Source organism: Schistocerca piceifrons, chromosome 8 (genome assembly GCF_021461385.2).
Source record: "Schistocerca piceifrons isolate TAMUIC-IGC-003096 chromosome 8, iqSchPice1.1, whole genome shotgun sequence".
Taxonomy (NCBI): domain Eukaryota; kingdom Metazoa; phylum Arthropoda; class Insecta; order Orthoptera; family Acrididae; genus Schistocerca; species Schistocerca piceifrons.
In genome coordinates, this window is record NC_060145.1 from 155,950,387 (window position 1) to 155,968,221 (window position 17,835).

Genomic DNA, 17,835 nt, shown 5'->3' on the forward strand with positions numbered 1-17,835 from the left:
CCGTAATCTCAACCTTGTTGATAAGGTAACCTGAATCCACCCGCTTTCGCTCCCATACAATAAAGTTGGTCGAATGATTGAACGGTGCACAGATAACTTAGTCTTGGTACTGACTTCCTTCTTGCAGAAGAGAGTAGATCGTAGCTGAGCGCTCACTGCATTAGCTTTGCTCCACCTCGCTTCCAGTTCTTTCACTATGTTGCCATCCTGTGAGAATATGCATCCTAAGTACTTGAAACCGTCCATCTGTTCTAACTTTGTTCCTCCTATTTGGCACTCAATCCGTTTATATTTCTTTCTCACTGACATTACATTCGTTATGGAGATGCTAATCTTCATACCACAGTCCTTACATTTCTGATCTAGCTCTGAAATATTACTTTGCAAACTTTCAATCGAATCTGCCATCACAACTAAGCCATCTGCATATGCAAGACTGCTTATTTTGTGTTCACATATCTTAATCTCACCCAGCCAGCCTATTGTTTTCAACATATGATCCATAAATAATATGAACAACAGTGGAGACAGGTTGCAGCCTTGTCTTACCCCTGAAACTGCTCTGAACCATGAACTCAATTTACTGTGAACTCTAACTGCTGCCTGATAATCCATGTAAAGACCTTTAATTGCTTGCAAAAGTTTGCCTCCTATTCCATAATCTCATAGAACAGACAATAACTTCCTCCTAGGAACCCGGTCACACGCCTTTTCTAGATCTATAAAGCATAGATACAATTCCCTGTTCCACTCGTAACACTTCTCCATTATTTGCCGTATGCTAAAGATCCTGACAACCTCTAAGAGGCCTAAACCCACACTGATTTTCATCCAGTTGGTCCTCAACTAATACCCGCACTTTCCTTTCAACAAGCGTAGAATGAAGAAGTGTTAGTATTGTCCTATGCATAGCTTGGGGTAAGAATTTCTAGAAAGGAGAAAAGAAGGAAAAAAACATAAAGGCACTATGTGGAATGTTGGATTTTTACAATCATTGTTATTATTATTTATTTGTATAACATTTTTTATCAAACCCCTACTCTGTTTCATCTAAGTAATCCTTCAATGTATAAAATGCATTGCATAACAGGTAATTTTTACATGCCTGTTTAAATAAGTGTATTTTTGCAATTTCCTTAATCTCTTTATGTAATTTATTGTACAGTTTTATTCCCTGGTAGAAAATACTGTTTTGAGTTTTATGTTTATTTTTTCTTGGTAAATGTAAGTTGAGTCTATTTCTTGTTGCATGGTCATGGACAGAGCTGTTTGTGCAGTAATTACCAATGTCATTTTTGATGTGTGCAACTGACTGGTAAATGTATTCACATGGAGCAGTTAAAATACCCAGTGTTTTCAACAAAGCTTTACAATCAGCTCGACTAGTATTTTTTGTTATTATTCTTATGGCTCTTTTCTGGAGTTTGGAAATTCTGTTCATATTTTGTGCATTTGTTCCCCAAGAAAGAATGCCATAGTTAAGAATTCTGTCAGGAAACTGTGGAGGGTGACGTGTGGTTGTCGTGTTTGGAACTGATGCCGTCGGGGGCAGTGTCAAGCTGTCATGGAAAATAAACCCGAACCAGAGGCGGTAGGCGGTGACGGATCAAAAGGCAAAACTGTGGAAAGTGAAGGCGCAGGAAGAAGCTGTCTTTCACACAGACCGAATCTGACAGACTTATCAGATGAGATACTGCTGATGGTGCTGCGACTACTGCCACCTCGCGACGTGCGTTCACTCGGGCTAGTGACGTCAAGATTTGCTAATGTTGCTGCTGACCCTTCATTGTGGGTATCTCCAGACTACAGTCATGTGACAGGAATGACTTGCAGACAGTTCTGTGAACGGTACATGCCATTCTTGGGTCCGTGGACAACATCGGTGACTACTCGAGGTCCTCTCCTGTTCGTCGGAGTAGCGAGGTACTTAAATGATGAGGCATTAGACAGACTGTACCCGAATCTTGGTGATTAGGTGTCTGGGGAGTTCATCAGAGAGCTGGATGCACGCTGCCCGAACCTCAAGTCGTTAGAGCTGTGGAACCACCACTTTGTCGAGAAGCAGGTACGGCCAAGGACGCTGCCGAGCAGCCTCGAGTTCTTGGCATTCCGCCGGTGCTGGCTTTCGAACCCGCGGCTGGCGGACACGTACTTCATGGGCTGCCACATCACACTCTCCCACCTGCGGGAGCTGGAGCTGCACAGGTGCCCGTGGTTCTCCCCGAGCTCGCTGCTGTCGCTGAGCAAGTGTGCCCACCTGAAGGTCCTCCGCATCACACATTGCCCCGGCATTCACTACTCACTGCGGACAACCAGCCTGGCCTGCATGTCTGGCTTCGAGAAATTGAAGGTGCTGGACTTGCGCCGCACGCAGGAGGGGGACCAGGAGCTGATGTTCTTCAGCCAGCTGCAGCAGCTCGAGGGGCTGCTGCTGGAGTAGCGGCCCCCGGTTGTGCTGTACAGCTCGGACGCCTCGGACTCGTCGGACGACACCGACACCACGAGAAAATTACTGCCACTGATGTCCCCGGAGATAATTTTCTACAGCCAAGTGACGTGGCTGGAGCAGCTGCTGCTGGATTGGCCAGCCGACAATGACTTGGATGATGATAATTATGACGTGCTACCGGGTCAGCACCTGGGACTGGAGTTCATGCAGTGGTTCCGGACTCTAATGGTGTCCTCAGTGTCGGACACGGGGATCTGCTTACTGGGGAAGGGCCCTAACTCCCCGTGGGGCGTAGCCATCCTCCGCAGGATGGGATGTGGCCAGAATGAGCACAACCCACGGCTCCAGAAGCTCGTCGCCCGTGGGTTCTCTGATGTGACAGACGTGAGTGTGGATTACCTGGTTCACGTGGACACTCTGCCCTATTGGGACCTGACTGGCTGTGGAGTGACGCAGCACGCCCTAGAGAGCTTTGCCAATCTCCGTCCAGATGTCGAAGTCGTGGGACTCTAACGATACTGAAGACGCATCTCAGAGTCCTCAAGTTAACTGTAAATGTTATTGCAACTAACATAATTCATTTTTATTCACAAAACTGTAACATTATTGCATAAAATTCGCTACAGTGATCCGCTTTTAAAAGTTTTAAAGGAACTAATGTGCACGCCAGCACACATTTTTATACATATATCGCAAGAAAATGTACAAATAAGACAGAAGCGTTCCTGCTCTCCACTGCTGTAACGAAGACTGAGCCAGCGAAATGGTAAAGTAACGACAGTTCGCTTGAGTTTCTGGAACTAGAGTAGAGTTCTGGTCACAACACACTAAGGAATTTTTAATATTTTTTATCTGTAAACTGTAGACAAAATCATTCCAGTTTCAGGAATGAAGGATTGTAGTTTGTTGTTGTGCTCACAGCTATAATGTATTGTAATAGTTAGATACATTTAAATAGAGGAGTACTTTCACAGGAATGTGAAATAACTAGCACCGTGAGTGTACATAATAATAATATGTAACTAAAAGACACTGAATGTTAGACACTGATGATAGGATTCTAAGGGCACAACATGCTGATTACATTCTGTTTTCAAGTACCTCTGTGTGTTCACACCACTTCAATTGAGAATCAATATTCATTCCTAGAAATTTTGCATCTGTTACACAGTCTATAGAGGTGCCAACTACATTAAATTTAACATTGTCATTTTTCCTCCTCAAACTGAAATTCATGGCATTAGCAAGTTTGACAGAAACATGAACCAAGATCAAAAATATCATAACATAGAAAGGTTGCTTGCATAAAGTTACACTGCAAAAAGGCAATAGTCAGTTTAGAGCAGACATGCTCAAGTCAAAAATTAATAATTAAAAACGTTCTAGCCTTTGGTACGTACATTTTGCAAGGAACTACATCAGACTTAGCGGTCCAGTTGCTTACATTCTTCTTCAGTGGCGCTACAGTCCAGGACGAACCTTGGCCTACACAACGAGCTTCCGCCATCCATTGCGGTCCCACGCTACCCTCATCCAGTTTGTGCATCCAAGCTTCCGTAGGTCTTCTTCCACTCCATCCAGCCATCTGGCTCGAGGTCGACCCCGCCCTCTTTGTCCTCCTGGATTACCAAAGAGAATCTTCTTTATCACCTCCGACTCCTCCGTTCTTGCCACAAGACTTGCCCATCTTATCCTTCCTGATCGTATGATTTTTGCTACTGGAGCATCGGCATTTGTAGTGTACAATTCTGCATTGTACCTTTTCCTCCATTGACGTCTCTCATGAACAGCGCCAATTATTCTCCTCGAAACTTTTCTCTCAAATCCGTTGAGCAGCCTTCCATCGGTTTCCGTCAAGGGGCATGTTTCCAAAGCATAATTGAGAACTGGTCTAACAAGGTTTTCATAATAGTGAGTTTTGTTGGGCGGCTGAGGAGTCTTGACCGGAATAAATTACTCAAGACGAAATATGCCTTATTTGCTGATATCAGCCTAATCTTAATTTCAGGTGGGATGTCATTAAAGCAAGTGACTGTGGAACCAAAATACTTGAAGCTGTCAACTCTTTCAAATGTGTTTCCATTGACAGTGATAGTTGACGGCATATGAAGTTGATATGCTTTCCCACAGGCCATGTATTTAGTTTTATCTTCATTTATCATAAGACCCATCTTCTTAATTGCTTGACTTAAGGCTGTAAAATCTTTTTCAGTGCCGCTGCTATTTGTGCCCTGATGTCTACGTCATCTGCATATGCTAAAATCTGCACTGACTTGTAAAAGATGACGCCCCTGGTCTGTAGGCCTGCTTCCCTAATCACCTTCTCGAGTGGTACATTAAATAATAAGCATGCTAATGCATCTCCTTGACATAACCCATTTCTTATTTCCAGCACTCACACTGATAGTTGCCGGCATATTACGTTGATATGCTTTCCCATAGGGCATCTTCGTTTATCATAAGACCAATCTTGCTACTTGATTGACTTAAGGCTGTGAAAGTTTTTTCATTGCTGGTACTATCCGTGCTATCATGTATACGTCATCTGCATGTGCTAAAATCTGCACTGACTTGTAAAAGATGGTGGCCCTGGTCTGTAGGCCTACTTCCATCACCGCCTTCTCGATTACTTCATTAAATAATAAGCATGTTAATGCATCTCCTTGACTTAGCCCATTTCTTATTTCCAGGGGATCTAAGTAATTTCCTCGAACTCGATGCAGCTTCTTACGTCAGACATCATCATTTTAACCATTTTTCAGAAGTTTTCCATGTATCCTCACCTCCTGTAAGGCACGAAACAACTGGTTGCTCTTGACGCTGTCGTATGCAGCCTTAAAACAAATAAAGCGTTGATGTGTTCCAATTCTATATTCAACAGTTTTCTCCCAACTTCGACGCAGGTTGAAAATCTGGTCTATTGTTGAACTTCCTCGTCGAAATCCGCTTTGGTATATTCCAGTTTCTTTATCCACCTGTGGGAGTAGCCGGTCAAAAATAATATTACATAACTCCTTGTACCCAGGTTCAGTCGGGTGATTCCACAGTGGCTTCTTCACTCCATTCTGTCGCCCTTTTTATGTATGAGACATAATATTCCTTCATCCCATTCCTCTGTTATCCTTTCCTGTTCCCATATGAGAGTGACAAGTTCAAATCGAGACTGCTCTAATGCTGCTCCTCCACATTATAGCAATTCTGCAGGAATGCTATCAGTGGTGGGAGCCTTGTTATTCTTCACTTTCCTTAAAGCTTTTTTAACGTCTTCCAACCCTGGGCCATCCAGTGGCTGTTCGTCATACAATCCTTGCTCACGGTCATTAGAAATATCTTCTGCTTGCTCTATCTCTCGACTCAGCATATCATTAAAGTACCTTCGCCATCTTTCCAGAGTCTGTTTACTCTCACTTATTATGTTTCCTTTTTCATCTCTAATCAAGCTGGTTATTGGAGCAAATTTTCTTCTAGCCTTGTTTACTTTTATAAAGAACTTCCTTGTTTCATTCTTCTTCTTGGACAATTCCATGCATTCTATTTAAGCCTTAGTCCATTCCCTTTTCTTTCGGCGATGTGTCATCTTTTCGACCCCCCTTTTCTTTTGATAATCCTCCAACAAGCTTCTTGTGCAGTTCGCCTGTAGTGTCTTTTGGTACGCAGTGTTCTTTTCTTCAGTCACTCTCTTACACTCTTCATCAAACCATGTGGGCCTTATTGATTTTCTCTCCATCCATAGTGTTTCCTTAGCTGAAATGTCTATTGCTCTTTTTATAGTTAGTCATTTTTGCTCTGTGTCATTAGTATCTCGAATTGTTCGTTGTTCTTGCTCTTGTTCCAGGGCCTGAGAAACTTTCTGACAGTACGATTCGTAAGTGTCTGTTAATTTCAGTTCTCCAATATTGTACCGGTCTTTCCTAGTGTGTCTTTATTTCTGAGCATTTGATATCTGTGCTCTTATATTTGCCATTACAAGAAAATCATCTAAATCCACATTAGGGCCACGAAAGGTTCGATCATCCAACAAGTTAGATTTATGTTTCTGGTCTATCAGTACATGAACAGTTTGATTAATCGTTCTACCATCAGGTGACTTCCATGTGCCCTTGTGTATCTCCTTATGGGGAAACCTGGTAGATCCCACTATCATATTCCGGGAGGCTGAAAGAGGATCAATCTTATACCATTAGCATTAGTGGATCCATGTTTACTATGGGCTCCAATTATGGGCTGCAACATGTCTTCTCTTCCAAGTTGTGCACTCAGCACGATCTTGAGAGTGGCTTACATTGCTGCTACGAAAAGAAGACACAAGTTTCGCAGTCTATCGGCCACAGGCAGTAACATATGCCCATGTGAGACATTATGACAGAAATAATCGAATTAAACAACAATTAATTATTAAAAATTAAAAATCAGAGAATGAGAGATTGATGTATTTTTTAAAAATAGCTATTAGTCAAGTAATTGAAGTATAACTAAGAGCCATTTATTAGGCTTTACTGAAACGCGCATTACGTAAAGTACACAGTATTTTAGAATACACTGCTGGCCATTAAAATTCCTACACCAAGAAAAAAGCAGATGATAAACGGGTATTCATTGGACAAATGTATTATACTAGAACTGACATGTATTACATTTTCACGCAGTTTGGGTGCATAGATCCTGAGAAATCAGTACCCAGAACAACCACCTCTGGCCGTAATAACGGCCTTGATACTCCTGGGCATTGAGTCAAACAGAGCTTGGATGGCGTGCACAGGTACAGCTGCCCATGCAGCTTCAACACGATACCACAGTTCATCAAGAGTAGTGACTGGCGTATTGTGATGAGCCAGTTGCTCGGCCACCATTGACCAGACGTTTTGAATTGGTGAGAGACCTGGAGAATCTGCTGGCCTGGGCAGCAGTCGATCATTTTCTGTATCCATTAAGGCCCGTACAGGACCTGCAACATGCAGTCGTGCATTATCCTGCTGAAATGTAGGGTTTCGCAGGGATCGAATGAAGGGTAGAGCCACGGGTCGTAACACATCTCAAATGTAACGTCCACTGTTCAAAGTGCCGTCAATGCGATCAAGAGGTGACCGAGACGTGTAACCAATGGCACCCCATACCATCACGCCGGGTGATACGCCAGTATGGCGATGACGAATACACGCTTCCAATGTGCGTTCACCGCGATATCGCCACACGGGTGCGACCATCATGATGCTGTAAACAGAACCTGGCTTAATCCGAAAAATTGACGTTTTGCCATTCGTGCACCCAGGTTCGTCGTTGAGTACACCATCGCAGGCGCTCCTGTCTGTGATGCAGCGTCAGTGGTAACCGGGGCCATGGTCTACGAGCTGATAGTCCATGCTGCTGCAAACGTCGTCGAACTGTTCGTGAAGATGGTTGTTGTCTTGCAAACTTCCCCATCTGTTGACTCAGGGATCGAGACGTGGCTGCACGATCCGTTACAGTCATGCGGATAAGATGCCTGTCATCTCTACTGCTAGTGATACGAGGCCGTTGGGATTGAGCACGTCGTTCCGTATGACCCTCCTGAACCCACCGATTCCATATTCTGCTAACAGTCATTGGATCTCGACCAACGCGAGCAGCAATGTCGCGATACGATAAACCGCAATCGCGATAGGCTACATCCGACTTTATCAAAGTCGGGAAAGTGATGGCACGCATTTCTCCTCCTTAAACGAGGCATCACAACAGCGTTTCAAGAGGCAACACCGCTCAACTGCTGTTTGTGTATGAGAAATCGGCTGGAAACTTTCCTCATGTCAGCACGCTGTAGGTATCGTCACCGGCACCAACCTTGTGTGAATGCTCTGAAAAGCTAATCATTTGCATATCATAGCATCTTCTTCCTGTCGGTTAAATTTCACGGCTGTAGCACATCATCTTCGCGGTGTAGCAATTTTGATGTCCAGTAGTGTCTTAACACAAACTGCTGCACAATCCAAAAACATCTGCAGGATGGAAACGTTAGTAGGACACATCTCTATAGATTTGAAGAAATACATGTTTCGGATCCAAAGGCACGAAAATACAGTAAAAAATTAAGGAATCAAAAACCCGCGACTAGTGGATTAAAGCCAGCGAAAAAATTTTTGTTACGGAATCGTAACTGTTCGTTGAGAATGAGGCCATCGTTCTTAGAAATATGTTTGAAAATCTCTAGCTCTTCGAATACGTAGGCCCTCTGACCTTTCTTTTCCCTATGTAAGATAGAATTTCTTCAAGACTTTTCGGTTTGTGACCGTAAATTAACAGATTATCAGCAAAAGTGGAATTATGTACATTGGCGCCTCTTTTTCCCCACTAATGTTCCTTATGTCTGACATTGAAAGATCTCTCTGCTTGTCCTGTTTAAGAAACAGGGCACTTATCACAAGTGATTTTATAAATTCTTGAACTATTTGTAGGTCAACTGTGGACTTGGGAGTGTGAATAAGATCTTTCTGTAAGTTATTTTTTGCAGAAAAGGTAACTTTTCATCCATATTTTTTAACGAAAGACGACCAATTCTATAAGAACTAGAGCCTAAAAATGGAACCGAAAAATCTTTAATGTCAGAAACAGCACTGATACCTAAAGTAGTCATTTTAACATTAGTTTTACTTTTGAAGATGTTGTCAATTATCGAGGGATCATAAGCGATATTAACTGCAGTAGTTTTCATTAAATTCACCTCGCCATTAAGCTTGTCTAGTGCAAAAGGTACAGAAACTTCACGATGAATGCACAGAGTGTTAGGCAAACTACTAGAAGCTACTTTCTCTTTCATGTAGTTATATTACTGCTAAAATCTTCCATCTAATTTTGTATTAATTCTACTTTACTCTCACTTTTATCAAATCACACATCTATTTCTTCAGCTAGCATTTATCTACTCTCTCTTTCAGGAGAAATCTTTTTATCTTATTGTTTCAATTTATGTGTACAATCAGTTTCTATCTTCGAAAACTCTTTGCGACAAATAATGACTTCATTATCGACTTCTGTCTGTCTCTAATAGCGAGGTTCGGACATTTGGTCCATTCTTTCTGTTATTCTCTGTATAACAAATATTATCCTTTATACGTTCTTTACAAACTCCACTGATCTCTGCCTTTAAGTTGTTCCCTGCTTCTGTTTCTAACTCAGCGATGCAGCTTGTAGTTAAATCAGTCTTTTCTTCGTATCTAGACTCCACGTAATCATTTCAGATCTTAATTCCTTCTTTAATTATTGGAGTCCATTTTAACGTTCCATTTATTCATTTCTGATTTTAATTCATCATTATTGGCAGCCATTTTAAATTTTAATTCGTTATTACTGAATTCCAGTCTGGATTTTAGAGTATAGTAGTTGGGTGCCAATCTGGCACTCCCGCATCTAAACTTTGCATTCCAACCATTTGCAGCGGAGTTTCCTGCATTATTTGCCTTGACGGTAATCCTAAATCATCAAACTGTTCACTTCCGTGACCTGATATTTTCGGCTTTAGCTTTATCTGTGGGAGTGTGCGTTGGTATCACCTACTGTAGTAAGTTCGGTTGGGGCACACGGTTGGGTGGGGGGGCGGGGGGGGGGGGGGGGGGCGCTGAAGCAGTTGACGGCCCGCTGGCTCTCGCAATTCCACGCAGCCCCGCGCTGACACACATCTCCGGTTCCCACAGCACTCAGCGGCGGCGGCAACTGCAGCGAGTGGATGTCTTGCCTCCGCTCGCAGTGTTCAAGTTCATTAAAAATGACATCCAGTCAAGTCACTAAACAGATTGCTACTAATTGTCACTGTCTATTTCACTTATTTTGCCTCATTTAACCACAATTCGTTTAAGTCTAAAAATGTTCCTGCACGCACCGACCACTGATTGGTGTGCCCTCCAAAAGCACCTAAGTTGTAGCTTATTGCACGCGAGACCATAAGGCCTGGGGTGGAACCAATGTATCTTCGACAAATGTACTCTACGAGACAGCACTCACCAGGTCTACGTCATACGCGCAAACTACCATCACTTACGTGCAGACAGAATCTCCTTTCGTCGCTGAAGACCACGTCGCGCCGTTCTAAGTGATCCCCCGATGGTAACAGTCGTGCCGTGCGCATAGATGATGTGGCGTGATTGGAAGACGAGTGTGTGTGCACGTAGTCCCACTGCTAATAAGCAGTTTGCAATAGTTCGTGTTTACACGTCTGGGCTCACAATCTCTCTTATCTGTGCTGTGGTAGCTGTACGATTTGCCGTTGCTGTCCTCACAACACGACCATCCTGGCGGGAATATGTGCTGCCTAGACGTCCAGAACTTCGTCTACGAGTGCGAGAATCTTCACGTGGCCACTGATACCAACACCGTTGAACAACTGATGCAGCACGTCCAACTTGTGTGGTAATTCTGCTCAAGGACTGCCCCAGCTCTCGGAAGGCCACAATTTGACCGCGATCAAAGGTTTTCGTTTGGCTGTAGGAAGCAGGAGTTCGTCTCCGCGGAATGGTTGCTTGCTTGCTTCATACAATTGCACCATTCCGAGACTTGTGGCTGTCAGCATTCCCTATTAAAGGGTAGACACAGATGGTCCTCTGGTAGCTATGCACTACGCTATCTATTGGCGCACTACTTGGAAACCATTATTAATACATGAGTGTCTCACAGGTGGCAAAATCTACGTCGTCTTTCTAGGTGTACTAACTTTTTTCCGGCAGTGTAGTTTAGCTCACATGAAAAATGGGAAATTTAACGTCCCACTAGCCACGTGGCTTTTGAACACTAATGCCACACAAACAATCACTTAACCGGAACGGATAAGGCAAATAATTGTCTATTGTTAACATTAAGTTCAGTTGTATACTATGTGAATCAAGTATTGTTGTGATGTCTCTCACGATAACTTAAAAGTTTTTCTTATACATAGCGCGAGGCCCCATTAGATTTAATACCCAATCGCTGACCGATTGCAACAGACTGTTCCTCAATGCTCTGTCGGGGCTGCCTAAATACCCTTGGTGAAAACTACCAACGGATCACCCGCTTTTCGACTCGCTAGTGCTCCCAGCTATGTGCTAGGAAGGCACCTTTTTGTCACAATAGAGTTGTATCAACTCTCCCACGTGAAAGTATATGAGGGCTGTTCGGAAAATAAGGTCCGATCGATCAAGCAATGGAAACCACTGTGAAAATTAAAAATTTTTTATTCACAACAGTTAGCACACATTCGAGCTATCTCTCTAGATAGCTGCCGCTCCGACTTATACATTTGTCGTAGCGTTGTACAAATTTTCCGGTACCCTCGTCACAGAAGGCTGTCGCTTGTGCTTTCTGTCAATCCTCTACGCTGGACTGCCTTTCGTTGTTTGTGCCAAAATGTTGTCATCGTAGCCAGCGGTTCATGTCAGCAGAGATGAACGTCTAAGGGAGCCAAGCCTACCTGTATTGTGGGGGATCAAACACTCCACATCGAAAACGCTGCAGGAGTATCTTCATTGTCCCTGCCAAATGCGACCAGGGACCGTCATGAAGAAGGAGCCGTGTGACCGTTGTGTTATGTTGGCTGCATAGCTTCAGGCGAAATCTCTCACCAAGCCCTCATACTTGGTGAGAGACACTACTGTGCTATGCCTCTTTACGTGCTCACTGTTCCCTCGGGACTAAGAAGAGAGATGTGACGCGGTCGACGGGGGATTCTAGAGACACGGTCCGCCACTTCTGTGCAAAGCTCCATTGAATTTTCGCTGTGGTTTCCATTTCGCGCCAAATCTGACCTTACTTTCCGAATACGCCTCGTGTTTACTCCCTGATTTTTTCAGGAGTAGACAAAAGTTCAAAGAACATGCTGTTTAAGTTTCGATTCTGTCTTCCAATAATTAAAGCTTATACGATTTTCTGAATAAAACTTCAAGTAATACTTCTCTTCTGAACTATGCTTTCGGTTGTCGCTGAACCCTTAATAATACTGGACATCCACAACTATCATTCATTGTCAACGATAAATTCACTACGGCAGTAAAAATTTGTTGTTTCTAAATAGGAAGACACTAGCTGGTTTCAAGACAAATGTCTCATCTTCAGGTGCATACTAAAATGTGCGTCCACAAAGGATGCATCACATTTTAATATGCACCTGAAGACGAGACATATGTCCTCAAACCAGGTAGTGCACTTCATTGCAGAAATAAATAATTGTTACAGCTGCAGCGCATTTTATCTTTGACTTTAATAGTACATAATTCCTCTTGACATTGGGTTCAGCTTTATCATTTCACTGCAGAATATGGTGCTAATAATATATAGGTCTTAAAATAACTTGTTAATTTTACTATGTTCTAAGCCAAAGATTGCAATTGTTTGAAAACCTTCAAGAATATTGTATGTAAAGTTATACAGAGCTCGCTTTCTACTAAAACACTCCTCTAAAATTTCAACACTAAGACTCAAATTTCTGTGGATGTAGCTTTGTGAAAACCATCGATAACTTGCAATGTATTGAACATAGTTTTGCAGAGACTTCTACAAGACGATTTCATACCAAACCACGTAGGGTATTAAAAGTTCAATTTTGTATCTTCAAATTTTAGCTGACATAAAACATGTTTAAAACATCGATTTTGAGTGAAAATTATCGAACTGCAGACTAATTACATTTACATCTTATGATTACATCTGCATGATTAGGCCTACCGTGCAATTTTCAGTTAAGTGCCTAGATGAGGGTTTCTAAAACCACCTTTAAGCTATTTCTTTACCTTTACAGTCTCTAACAGTGCGCAGAACGAAAAGATACTTAAATCTTTCCGTGCGAGATCAAAAAACATTTTCACACTCGGTGGAGAAAGTAAGTGATTCGTCAGAAGATCCTGCCGCAATGAAAAACGCCTGTGATTTAATGATTGCCACCTCAATTTGGGTATCATATCTGAGGCACTCTCTTCTCTACTACGCGATAATACAGAACAAACTGCCTTTCTCTGACCTTTTTCGATGTCCTCTGACAATCCTATATGATGTGGATCCCACAACGCACAGCAGTACTCCTGAAGAGGGCAGACAAGCGTAGTATAAGCAGTCATTTTAATAGACCTGTTGCATTTTCTAAGTGCTCTGCCAATAAATCTCAGTCTTTGATTTACTTTCGGCAAAAAATTGTCTGCGTTCGAGTTTCAGGTATTTGTAATCCCTGAGTATTTAGCGGAATGTGCAGCCTATACATATGTGTGATTTGTCGTGTAACAGGAAGTTAGCGGATTCCTTTTAGTACTCATGTTCATGACCTCACTCTTTTCTTTAAATAGCCACTTGCCAGTTTTCGGGTTGGTATCTCATTGACTGGAGTAGAATTGTCTTCAGTGATGAGTTCAGCGCCGGCCGAAGTGGCCGTGCGGTTAAAGGCGCTGCAGTCTGGAACCGCAAGACCGCTACGGTCGCAGGTTCGAATCCTGCCTCGGGCATGGCTGTTTGTGATGTCCTTAGGTTAGTTAGGTTTAAGTAGTTCTAAGTTCTAGGGGACTAATGACCTCAGCAGTTGAGTCCCATAGTGCTCAGAGCCATTTTTTTGATCAGTTCCGCTTAGAAACGAGCCCCTATGACCAGCAAAGATGTATCTGGAGACGCCTCTGACAGCGGTGGGGTATCAACCAAACTGTCACCCGCCTTGCGGCCCAGCATTCAGCAGTGATGGTCTGGGGTGCCATTTCATTTCATAACGGGTTCCCCTTTGTTGTCATCCGCGGCGCCCTTGAAGCGCAGACGTACTTCGACGACACTCCACGCCTCGTTTTGTTGGCCTCCAGCAAGATAATGCCAGCCCGTATACGTCGAGAGTTTCTACGGCTTGTCTTCTTGGTTGCCGGCATGATCTCCCGATGCGTCCCCACCTTTGAAAGGCAGGGCTCTCCAACCAGATAGGGATTCTGGCTATCTAACGCGTCGGTTGGACAGAATCTGGCACGATATCCCTCAGGAGGACGTGCAACAACTCTCTCAGTCAATGCCAAGTCGAATAACTGCTGCCGGCCGAAGTGGCCGTGCGGTTAAAGGCGCTGCAGTCTGGAACCGCAGGACCGCTACGGTCGCAGGTTCGAATCCTGCCTCGGGCATGGATGTTTGTGATGTCCTTAGGTTAGTTAGGTTTAACTAGTTCTAAGTTCTAGGGGACTAATGACCTCAGCAGTTGAGTCCCATAGTGCTCAGAACCATTTTTTTTTAATAACTGCTTGGATAATGGACAGGGGTGGACCAAAGCGTTACTGACTTGCTCTGTTTGTGGAGCTCGTTCTATTGTATAAGTAATACAATTTTTTTGAAATTATAATTATTTGTTTGTCTGTTTATGTACATAACATCTACTGATTTCCGTTCCATTCGGATAATTCCCTATGCTGAGGGCAGCAATGTTGTAATCACTAATACAACATCAGAATTCCTAGTTCAGAAGGCAAATGAAGCACTGAAGGACGTTTCCATTTCATCTACATCTACGTGATTACTCTGTTATTCACAATAAAGTGCCTGGCAGAGGGTTCAATGAACCACCTTCAAGCTGTCTCTCTACCGTTCCACTCTCGAACGGCGCGCGGGAAAAACGAGCACTTACAGTTTTCTGTGCGAGCCCTGATTTCTCCTATTTTATCGTGATTATCATTTCTTCCTATGTAGGCGGGTGCCAACAGAATGTTTCCGCAATCGGAGGAGAAAGCTGGTGATTGAAATTTCATGAGAAGATCCCGTTGCAACGAAAAACTCCTTTGTTTTAATGATTGCCACTCCAATAAACGTATCATGTCTGTGACACTATCTCCCCTATTTCGCGATAATACTAAACGAGCTGCCCTTATTTGTACTTTTTCAATGTCATCCGTCAGTACCACCTAATGCGGATCCCACACCGTACAGCAGTACTCCAGAATAGGGCGGACAAGGGTGGTGTAAGCAATCTCTTTAGAAGACCTGTTGCACCTTCCAAGTGTTCTGCCAATGAATCGCAGTCTTTGGTTTGCTCTACCCACAACATTATCTATGTGATCGTTCCAATTTAGGGTATTTATATTTGTAATCCCTAAGTATTTAGTTGAATTTACAGCCTTCAGATTTGTGTGACTTATCGCGTAATCGAAATTTAGCTGATTTCTTTTAGTACTCATGTGAATAACTTCACACTTTTCCTTATTCATGGTCAACTGCCACTTTTCTCACCATACAGATATCTTATCTAAATCATATTGTAAGTCGTTTTGATCATCTGATTACTTTGCAAGACGGTAAATGACAGCATCATTTGCAAACAATCTAAGAGGACTACTCAGATCGTCTCCTATGTCGTTAATATAGATCAGTAACAATAGAGGGCCTGTAACACTTCCTTGGGGAACGCCGGATATTAGTTCTGTTTTACCCGATGACTTTCGGTCTATTACTACGCACTGTGACAAGAAATCACGAATCCAGTTGCACAACTGAGGCGATACTCCGTAGGCACGCAGTTTGGTTAGAAGACGCTTGTGAGGAATGGTGTCGAAAGCCTTCTGGAAATCTAAAGTTATGGAATCAATTTGATATCCCCTTCCGATATTACTTATTACTTCATGAGTATAAAGAGCTAGTTGTGTTTCACAAGAACGATATTTTCTTAAGCCGTGCTGACTATGAGTCAATAAATCATTTTCTTCGAGGTACTACATAATGTTGGACTACAGTATATGTTCCAAAACCCTACGGCAAATCGACGTTAGTGATATAGGCATGTAATTCAGCGGATTACTCCTACTTCCCTTTTTGGGTATTGGTGTGACTTGAGAAATTTTAGCTACGGATCTTTCTGTGAGCGAGTGGTTGTATATAATTGCTAAATATGAAGCTATTTTATCAGCATAATCTGAGAGGAACCTGCCTGGTATACATTCTGGACCGGAAGCCTTGCCTTTATTAAGTAATTTAAGCTGCTTCGTTACTCCGAGGACATCTACTTCTACGTTTCTCATCCTGGCAGTTGTTCTTGACTGGAATTCAGGAATATTTACTTCGTCTTGTTTGGTGAAGGAGTTTTGGAAAACCCTGTTTAATAACTCTGCTCTAGTGGCACTGTCATCAGTGACTTCACAGTTGTTATCGCGCAGTGAAAGTATTGATTGCGTCTTGCCACTGGCGTGCTTTATGTATGACCAGAATCTCTTTGGGTTTTCTGCCAGATTTCGAGACAGAATTTCGTTTTGGAAATTCAGCAGAATGTAATAAATTGACATTGTACGTAAAGAAAACAAACAGCATCAACTGCAGCTTTAAGACACAAGTGAAATACCGGTTTCAGGATAAATGATAAAACTATAGACGATGCAGCAAACACAAAATTTTTGTGAATAAGTCTGATTATCATTTGATATAGAACGAATACGAAAAGATATTAGCAAAGAGAATGTCATCAGCATGTCATGTCCATAGGGTACTATCAGCAATTTGTAACAACCAATGTCTTGTGCTGACATACAATTCTTACGTATGATGTTCTATTCTAGGAATGAAAACATGGATATACATTTTAAACTGTAGGAAATGGCTGTAAAGAAAGTACGTATTTAGCAGAGGTCGGGCTCATTGTAAGGAAATATTTAAAAGGTTGGTAACCTCACTGCACCAAACGAAGTTTATCAGAAATGGTTCTATACTTACTTATATTTTCCAAGAACGGTCGGTAGCACTGGGCTTTCCGAGGTCTTTTCGGGCTAACTAGGCCAGTTATTTCCAAGTATTTACAAACATGATAGGACCATACGTTGGCTATAACACACTGAGGCAATGCTTTTGTTGAGACACCGGCCGGAAATTTGAGAGTACGGAGCCTCATGCTCTCTATAGCCAACGTCATTTGCAGGTGTTGGACAGAAATAATTGAACACGAAAAACCAGAACACACTACCATGCCCAACACGGCTCATGAAACCCATTGGCAGTGAAGACAGCTTCCCGTCCTCTCGGAATGGATAAAGACAGGCTTTACACGGTTTTCAAGGGAAGCTTATAAAATTCTTCCTTCAAAATAGTGGCAATTTCAGATAACGTTGGTGGAGGTGGATAGCGATCACCCACCCTTCTCTCGAAAGCAGACCTCCAACGCGCAATGATATTAGGTTGACAGAGGTGAGCAAAAGAGAGGAGACAACTCGTCCTCCTGCGCATAAAACCAATCCTGGACGATGGGAGCTATGAGGCTTTGCCGAGCTGGGACGCATCACCAACACTGGCGGACAGATATTCTACCACGCAATGGATCTGATCAGTGAGGATCGTCACATAATCATTGGCAGTAAGGTGTCCTTCTAGAGTAACCGTGGGCCCCGTGGATATGTGTGTCGAAAGAACCCCTGCCATGTTTCAGTCGTGGGACGTGAAATCGGCCAGAAGTTGGAAGCACT